This window comes from Artemia franciscana, chromosome 21, assembly GCF_032884065.1.
Source record: "Artemia franciscana chromosome 21, ASM3288406v1, whole genome shotgun sequence".
NCBI lineage: Eukaryota > Metazoa > Arthropoda > Branchiopoda > Anostraca > Artemiidae > Artemia > Artemia franciscana.
In genome coordinates, this window is record NC_088883.1 from 16752176 (window position 1) to 16762038 (window position 9863).

The following is a 9863-nucleotide window of genomic DNA, read 5'->3' on the forward strand; positions in this document are numbered from 1 at the left end:
GCCAAAAATCCAAGAGGAAAAAGTACGTCTTCCACCAATCATGGCTCTGATGTTTTCTGTTGTTTGAAAACGACTGCTATATAACTCTTTCATGTAACTTTTATATACTTTTGATGATAAATATTGATAAATATTGAATTATATTTTTTTTTCTATTGGACCTTTTACTTTTACTTTGGCTTGTCTTTTGTCGTTATAAGAGACATGTCGTCCGAACCTTTGTTTCTGTTAATTGTTCAGGTGGTAGGATAAAAACTTCTTTTTCTTCCAACGAAATGTCTAATCCAGGTTTGTCTTATTTTCAAAGGTATGGTGGACATTGATGACCTTATCAATGTCAAAATCCAAAACCCAATCATCATTGCTGTCATTTTCAACTTGTTTGGTTTGTCTTACCTCGGCTTGTCTGTTGTCATTACGCATCGCCGTTTTTTTCTTTCTTTCTTTTTTTTTGATTACAGGTATGATAGGCATTGATGCTGATGACCTGATTGATTGATGACCTTATCCATGTCAAAATCCCAGACCCAATCATCATCACTATCATTTCCAAATTTGACACCTCTCTATTCTTTCTTTCCAGGTTGATTTTTATTGACTTACTCACATGTTTGGTGTCACATGTCTTTTAACCGCGTGTGTATTTGCTCTTCACTTTCATTTTTGACTTGCTCACACGCTCTGTGCCGAATGTCTTCTAATCACGTACGTCTTTGCTCTTCATTTTCATTTTTGACACGCCGAAGCTGTTCTTCTAACCGCGTGTGCATTTGCTCTTCATTTTTATTTTTGACTCGCTCATATGCTTGGTGTCACACGTCTTCTAATCGCGTATGTCTTTTCTCTTCATTTTCATTTCTTACATGTTCTAATTGATGTTTTTCTATATCTTCTAAACCCCATGTCTTTGCTCTTTGTTTTCATTTTTGCCGCGTTTTGCCCGTGGTGCTGTCGTAATTGATGGTCCAGGTTTTCTATTTTCACATCTTATCAGGTTTGGTAGTTCAGGTGTTGGTTCCAAAGAATCAACAGTTATTGTAACTCCAACTGCAAATTTTAATTTTTTTGGGCCTTCCAATAGACATTAAATTGTAAAAATAGCTGACCTGTTGTAAACATCATAAATAATTTTGCAATTGATATAATAACCTTAGTGATTCTGAACTGAACTTAAAATGTATTTCAAGTTTTTTTTCATGTCTTGAAAACACATTATTGAATCAAGGCCGAGTTCCAACAACGATTTCTATTAAGTTTCAACTTTTTGGTTGTCTTCTTTAAAGTTTTTGAATTGTTCTAATCCCTTGTCAAAATATATACAAATATTTATCCAATTACCAGTTTTTGCTCTTTAAGCCATTTAATGAAAACTTTTTTATGCATGAAAATCTTCAATTTTTCCAAAAAGTGTGACAACGTCATTGCAATACTGACGTATACTAAAATGACGTCACTCACATAAATAATTTTTTTCAGAATTAAGGCTCTTAACGAATTTTCTTAAAATCCTGACCTATCTAGATCGTTTATTTAGCACAGAATATCCAAGTATGTCAATTTTCCCGAAAAATTACTGTCCTAGTTTCGAGGAAAATACATACATTTTTTAAACCTAACAGTAGCAACATATACTGTGCTACCACTGTAAAAATTCTCGATTCTCAACTTCTATCTTTGAAGATTCTAAGCAATATTAAAAGATGTAAAGGAAATCACAATTTGATTAGGCCTACTATTCATGAAATATCAAAACCAATCAAACTAATCCTGAAAATCATACGAATAAAGTAATTTATTTAATTGCATCACAAGTATTTAACATCCTAACCTGAGAAATTCCATAATGTAGCTCCTCTATATACAGTGGCCATCAGTTCACCAAAAAACATTATTTTCAAAACGTAAGGGTGGCGCGAATTTTTTTTCTAAGAAAATACCAAACACAGCAATTCTTAAACAAAAACACCCCCACCCCTGCAAAAAAAGAAACTTTTTTAGATCTAGGAGGGGCCAAAATTCTAGAGTGCACATTCTGCCCCCTAAAACATGACCTTGACGTAACCAAATTATTGGTAAAATTTTATTCGTTGACTTTTTAGCATGGGAATGAATATCATCAATATGTGTAAAAACACCAACAAAAGGGCTGAATTCGACTGAATCATGTATGAAAACATCAATTAAATTAAAAAATTACAAACACCAGCCATCAGGAATATTTTCAACTTAACGTGGGCCTGTCGACGTGATTGAAGAAAATTAAAGAAAGTAGAAATAGTGTGGTTTATCCCGAGAGATTCTACTTAGTTCCAGACAAAATTTTATGATACGCATTTTAGTTAGGGTATTTCAAAAATCTTGAAGAAGTATATCCAGGGACGACGTAATGCCAGACATTGGTAAAGTAGTTTTCTTAGATTCACTTAATCGACAATTGGACATGTCACCGGTCGTATGCATGAGGGTCATTTATGTAATTGAAGCACCAAATGTGCCGTACTTGGAAATGCTAAAAAATTCAACTCGACACAGAGGACTCAAAACAGATGGCTCTAAGCAGGTACCTCAAAAAAAGAAGAACTCACTACTAACGACTCGACACATAAAAAACACCCATGTCATCACATTTAAAAATCAAAGATTTAACCCAGGCCAATAAAACCAGACGACGGATGATATAACTTAACATTAAACAAAATCAAAACATAAACAGTTAAACCAAATTGACTCAACACAGACAGTTCAACCAAGGACAACTTAGGAAAACTGACGTTCAACTCAACACATACAGAAACACTATTTCAAGAAAATGTAGCCTAAAGGGAGCAAAATGTAGCTATCGAAATCTAATCGAAGGAGGATGTCAATTTTCCAATTTTTTCAATGAAAATGCCGAAAAGGTATTTTTCACTAAAAACATCAAAAAAGGTAGTTTTTAAAATCCTGGGAGCAGAAAATCCATGGGGGCAACTATGACTTCCTGTCCCCCGATTGATGCACCAAAACAGAGAGCAAATTTATAGGTCAAAACCTTAACTTACTCAACTCACGGCTAATTAAATAAGGCAAAGCGGCCCAGAGCAGATTCGTGAGGCTCGAAAAAGGTTCCATCCAATTTTTTTGCTAATTCATTAAGTTTCAATATTGACTTAGACCATAATCAGTTTCGACGATCTTGGTCTTAATGCGCTATTTCAGAGACATACTATTAATGGTAAGTTAAAAGACATATTATACTTTATTCCATCTGACGATATGTGAATATTTTTAAAATAACTTTCAGAAGTGAACCAGAAGTAAAGTAGTAAAATATTCTGTTTGGAATTTTGTACTATAAGGTTTAATGGTTACTTTTGAAATTAGTACAAAGGCTTTTATATCATATTTAGTTTTACAGAAAAAAAAGAACTTTTATTTCTCTTAAAATAAAATATTTACCATTTTACAACTCATTCAATGCAAAAGTGAAGTCTGCCTTTAGTGTTTCGGAGAGCTCAGTTTTAACACGCTATTTTATAGACATGCCAAAGAGGTTTAAACCGTAAGCTATTCGGAAACCTTTATTCTACGTAAAGACTATTAAAAGGAAGCGTGGGAGAATTAATCATTCAACAACTTTCGCTTTTGATTTTAAACCACAAATCACTTGAGCTAATTTTTACTTTTCAAGGTTAATCTAAATACCACATTTAGGCTTACTTGCTTCAATGAAGATAAGCCTAACTAGCACTACTTGCAAAATATTTAAATTAGGGAAGTTGTAACAAAAGTATGTTTTGGTGTCACAAGGAAATACGGATGCTGCATATTTAACAGGTATAACCAACTAAGGAAGAAAAATACTTTCTCCTCTCAGTTGAAGTTAGTTAGTTAAGGCAAGAGGGCTTCGTCTTAAGGATTTGTAAGCCTAGGTAAATATCATCTTTAAGTAAAGTTCGGCAAATAGATACTTTTTAACCCTAAAATTGTTTGACCATGTGACTCTTGGATCTAAAAGAAGTTGTATTCAATTATCAGGGCAATTTGGTTGCCGAAATAGCCAATTTCTCTCTACTCTGCCAAACAATTTATTGGAGTTGGAAAAATTCAGCTTTTATCTAATAACTAGATAATTCCTTCTGCACATCATTAGTAGCTATATGCATCGTTGTTTAGAGTCTTTGTAAATAATAAGATCAATTAATCCGGAAGAGACGGTGTAGTTTAAGCCTAATGGCAATTACAATTGCTCATTGCTGCCATTTACGAATATTGCCTATTGCTAGAAATTCTGTCTGTGAAACTTGGAGCTGGTGTTTAGTGTTTACCTTTTAAACAAGACAGTTCCTGGAGTTGTCCCGAACGCACGAATTTATCTAAGAACAAGATTCTTGGATTGCTGCAAACAACAGGCAAATTGTGTGGAGATAACAAATTTTGATACTTATCGGTTATATAATAAACACTATAGAATTTTGATCGCGGATCATGCAAACCTGGTCAAGCAACTTCTTTATACCACACAATTAACTTTGGCTTGATTGGAAAATAAATTGTAGCTATGTCTTATTTAAGTATTTAGCTGGTATTTTGGTTTGGTTAGGTTAGGTCACTAATTTAATATATGCTGTGCTTCACCCCCACCCCCACCCCTAATATGCAAATATATAGCCAAAATTTGTTTCTCAACTAATATATTTTTATCATATTTTGTTTGATCTCATTTACATTAATAGAGCTTCACTTCCGCAGTGTTTGCTATATAACCGATAAGTACTGGAATTTTTTACACAATCGTAAAGACCTTAAAATCTCAGTGGCTACAAGTGAAAACTTCTTTTCACCTATTCTAGTGGTAGCTATTGCCACTAGAATGGATATAGTTGGCAACTAGTTAGAACTAGTGGCAACTTCATATGATAGCGGATTTAATCCCTCGTTAATATCCGATTTCGAACAATTGTGCCATGTTATAAATCAACGATTACGTTCAACAAACAAACCAGTTAAACTCGAACTCGGCGTTTCTCTCAAGTAATGAATCCGGAAGAGCCACGTGCCGCCTGTTTCCTAGTTTTTAGAAAATATAGAACTTACTATAATAAAGAGAAGAAAAATGACATAATTATGTAGTCTTGAAGTTTTGATCCATTATATCGCATTATCCATGCGACACTGCCCTTTGCCATCAGTTGTTTTAAACGAAAAGAATGATAAAAAAAAAGGTTTTCCTCATACAAATATTACGACATGGTGTAACAATTCACAACAATGTAGGAAGTATATTGGATATAGGCAAAGAAAATAATACTGTTGGGAAACTAGATGTTTTTAATGGTATATTTCTAATTAAATTGGAAGTATTGTTGCACACAACAAGATTTACTGAGCAACGTTCTTAAAAAGAAAAATCATTTTATGCTACCCCCGGCCTTAAACAATAATCAAATAATAATAATAATAATAATAATAACAAGTTTCTCCAGCTGAAATTAAGGAGCAGCACAAAACTTAAAGTGAACGGAAGCTGTTCCATATACGAGTGGGCAGCACCCTCTTCACTGTCTCTCTAAACACGCCAAAGTTTTTGAGATTTTTTTAAAAAGCTTCTTATTCTAACTAAACAACTCTCGTGTTACAGTTGTTGCCCTCAAAGAATGGGGACGAAAAGTCAAATTTTAGAGAAAAGAACTAGGTACTGGGGAGGGGCTAGTCACCCTCATGCTCTGAACCATTCCTGTTCGTTTTAAGTTTTAATATTGTTCCTTACATTCTGCTCAAAAACTAGTTTTTTATTTAATTTATCACGGTTTCCCAAATAATACTGGGAAACCAGCCCCTCCCCCTCCATTGAAAATTTCCCCCATCGAAAAATTACTCCATGGGAATTTCCTGCCACTTAAAATCCCTCCTCAAAAATTCCCTCGGACAGCTCTGTTCTCGCTGGAAATTTCCCCATGGAAAACACCCTGCGGAAAATTCCACCTGAAAAACACTCCTTAGCCTGCTTTAATGTAAAAAAAAGCTTTTTCTTATTGTTTTTCAAATCAAGTTGAACCCTCCCCTACCAAGGAAAGTTTATCCGGCGAGAAAATCCCCCAAGAAAAATCCTGACCCCACTGAGAATTTCCCCAGATAAAGCCCCCAGAGCAAACCCTACACTTGCAAAATTGTGTTGCCAAGGAAACCGTAAGACAAATAAAAAGAATTTTGTTTAGGAATTCCGGCAAATTCCACCCGTGTAAAATTTCCCCTGGAAAGGTTATTTGGAAATTTTCGTTCCTCACGGAAAATTTCTTCCCGTGGAAATGTCCACCATGTACAAAAATACCCGGTTCCCAAAAAATGTAAATATGCATTCTAGCGAATACTATATGAGAACAATGGGCAAATTTTATAGCTTACAGCCCTTTTCCAAGACGCTGTGGAGGGTCTTGTCACTCCCAGAGGCATAATATTGGGATCTTTCAACTAATTTGAACGAAATGGCTATTTCACATTTTTTATCAGATGATTTTGGAGAGAAAGGGCGTAGGAAAGGGGCTAGTTACCCTCCAATCTCTTTGGTGACTTAAAAATGGACTAGAACTTTTGATTCCCGCTATATTGAGACCTCTCTCGGTACTCTAGGACACTTGGTTCTATACGATCATCCCTGGGGAAAAAACAACAACAAATAAACACTCATTTGTGATCTTTCTTCTGGCAGAAAATACAAATTTCCACATTTTTGCAGATAAGAGCCTGAAATCTCTACAGCGAGATTCTCTGATACTAAAAATCTGATGGTGTGATTTTAATTAAGATCTCTTGCCTTTTTATATTATCGTATTATTTCTGTTACCTAATGAATAGCTTTAGTTTTAGTCAGATTAGTATTAGTTAACAAGATATTTAGTTTTGCTTTTTAGGTCAGTCTTATTATATAGTAAAATTTTTAAAATGGGGATTGCCCCTTTCAATTGGCATAAACCAGAGTAAGATTATAAAGAACTTTAACATGCAAAGATCCTCCCCTATGCATTCTTGATAGTTCAATTAGCTTTAACTGCACAATTGTGCTAAAAATTGTGATTATTATTACATTAAGAAAACCTTTTTGAAACAACACCCAAAGCCACTCGGAATAATTGACGACTTTTTGGGAACAACCCTGAGATAATTCTCCCCAAATAATTCCCTCTACTATATCTTCCTCAGTTTTACGACCCATATTGCGAAACTGTTTATTACTGCGACATCCTAATCATATTTTGGATAAATAAATAGAAAAATTCAGGTGAAGGTTCAGTCGAACATTGTTAAATAAAACAAACATAAAATTATTCGGTAGATGTATATGAGGGAGACTAACTTTCTCTCAACCTTTCTACAATTTATGTTATGCAGTCTTTCTTAAAGAATTTTGACGAAAAGGCAAATTTAGGGTAAAGTGTGAGGGCTGAGGAAGGGGCAGCCCCCTTATATACGGATTAATTTCTGTTCTTTTTAACTTTTAATGTCGATCCTTAAATTCGGCGGAAAAATTATTTCTTATTTCAATTTCTGACCATTTTTCAAATCACACCAGAAAATCTCCTTCCTTCCCCATGTGAAATTTTCTCTGGAAAATTCTCTTCGACTAGAAATTTATCCCAGTAAAAAATCCCCCTCCGGAATAAAATTTCCTCTCGATATGTTTCCGTGTATTTCCCAATAACAAATACTATGTGCAAAAAATTCACAAATTACGTAAGTTCTAGCCGGTTTCTCAGGGACTATGGAGTGTCATTTCATCCCCAAGAGCATAGATTTATGACCTTCGAACTACGCTAAATCAAATGGCTATCTAAGACTTTTTATCGGATGTCTTTGGAAAAAGGAATGTAGGAAGGGAGCTGGTTTTCCTCCAATTCTTTTGGTCACTTAAATTGGGCATGAGAGCTTTCGATTTCTGTTTTAATGAACCCACTCTTGATCATCTAGGACTATTGGTTCGATATGACCACCCATGGGGACAAACAAACAAAAAAGACGAAAAACTCGTATCCGTGATCTTATTTCTGCAAAATAAACAAAATTCCACATTTTTGCAGGGAAACCTCCACAGTAGAGTTTTCTGGTTTACTGAATCTGACGGTGTGATTTTCAATAAGATCACTTAACTTTTCGAGGGTGTTCCCTCTCCTTTCTTTTGAAATCAGGCAAATTTCTCCCGGTTCGTAGCTTTGTTGGGCAATACCAAACTTAATGGATTTTAAATATTTCGAATCAGTGTAAAAAGCCAATTCTATCGGTGCCTTTATTGGTATCAAAGATCGGTTTTTTTTTAGAGTTTAATTTACTCTTGGACTGAGTCGCTCCTTAATAATAGTGTGTTACCACACTTATCCTTGAATCCTTTAAAAAGCATTTCCACTGAGAAAAAAGTGATTTTTGGTATTTGTTCTATGCTCTACATCTTCCTTAGTAGTATCAAAGAAATTAAAAAAGAGGGGAGCAGAGAGGGATTCCTTCCCTTTTCTGCCCTTTCTCTCTATAGAGAACCAACAATATACAAATGTGTAATTTTAGACTATTTTGAAAAGCTTATGGTGCTGTTCCAAACACAAAACCTTTTTTTAAACAGTTACTCTTCTAAAATTTTTTCACTATTGCTTCTTCCTAAAAAAAAAATCGGTTAGTGCTTAAGCGAATAACCTAAAAATAAACTAATGTTGGTTAATCAAATGAAGTCAAACTTTCAGTTGCACAATCTTAAAAGATTTCAAGACAGTCGTACTTTGCAAAACTCGGTTTTCTTAACAGTCGTTGTCTTGGCATTGCAGCGTCTTCTTTCTTTCTGTTTTACAGTGAGGATCTTCAAGATTAGAAGATAGGAATAGAACAAGGCAATTACCATAAGATAGTGTGTGTTTAACTATGTCAAACTTGGGGTGGCGGATCTGTCATCTTTAACAATTTGAGAGCCTCTTTTTCGCTAAGAAGTTTTCTTTCATATTATGATCTCTTATCTTTCTAGAAATGAAAAGATTTACTCAAGCCCTGTTCCTATTTGGAGCAATTGCTGCAGTTACTGCCATCCCCAGACCTAAATGGCCTTTACGATCGGAAAGAGCCGAGCTTTCAGAATCTGTAGAGAAGCCACACTATGAATACAATCTAGATGTTCCGCAAAGACGCCAAGCAAATGGATGGACTATGGCCCAGAGCGTTGCCAAATGGGCAATGAATACATATAAAAGAAGAAACGACGAGCCAGCACCAATGGCGGTCCAAATCTGGCGGAAATTCTCACCAGTTATATCAAGGAATGGATCTCCCTCATTAAGAAATTCTCCATTCAGTGCAGTTAACACTGAAATGATTGATAACATGATTCAAGTTATAGAAATGTTTTCACAAATGAGAAACAACAGAGTAACCAGATCTGCGGATGACAACAATAACATTCTTGAGCACATTTCTTACTGCTTCGAAAATGAGGCTTGCATTGAAAATGTTCTAAGTGCAATTATTTAGACTTTGTATTTTTTAGTCTAATTTATTTATTTATGTATTTATCTATGCTACCAGTGATGATTACCTTGAATAAATTTTTACAGTTATTATTTTCCAAAATTTTCCATTATCACAAAAATTTTATAGATAACTTCGAAGACCACACTGCCTTTCCATGACGATAGTAAAACAGTTCAAAATAGGGATGAAACCTTTTTATTGACAGTGAATAGATATAAAATTATTTAACTGGATATTTCGAACACATATACAGTGTTCATCATCAGCAGTAAAGCTAAAAGACATGAATAAAAATAAACAAAATTTATACCTAATAAACTATTTACATATAGTTTATTGCTCTTATTTTTTTCAATGCAACAGCGGAGGGAAATCTCTTTGAC

At 34.5% G+C, this 9863-nt stretch overlaps 1 long non-coding RNA gene across 1 annotated transcript; it reads left to right on the forward strand.

Moving 5' to 3' along the window:
• Positions 1-3813: 3813 nt before the first annotated feature.
• Positions 3814-9569, forward strand: LOC136040601 (uncharacterized). Its single transcript, XR_010620824.1, has 2 exons — positions 3814-3911; positions 8981-9569. It is a non-coding gene; the product is annotated as an uncharacterized LOC136040601 (long non-coding RNA).
• The last annotated feature ends 294 nt before the right edge of the window (positions 9570-9863 follow it).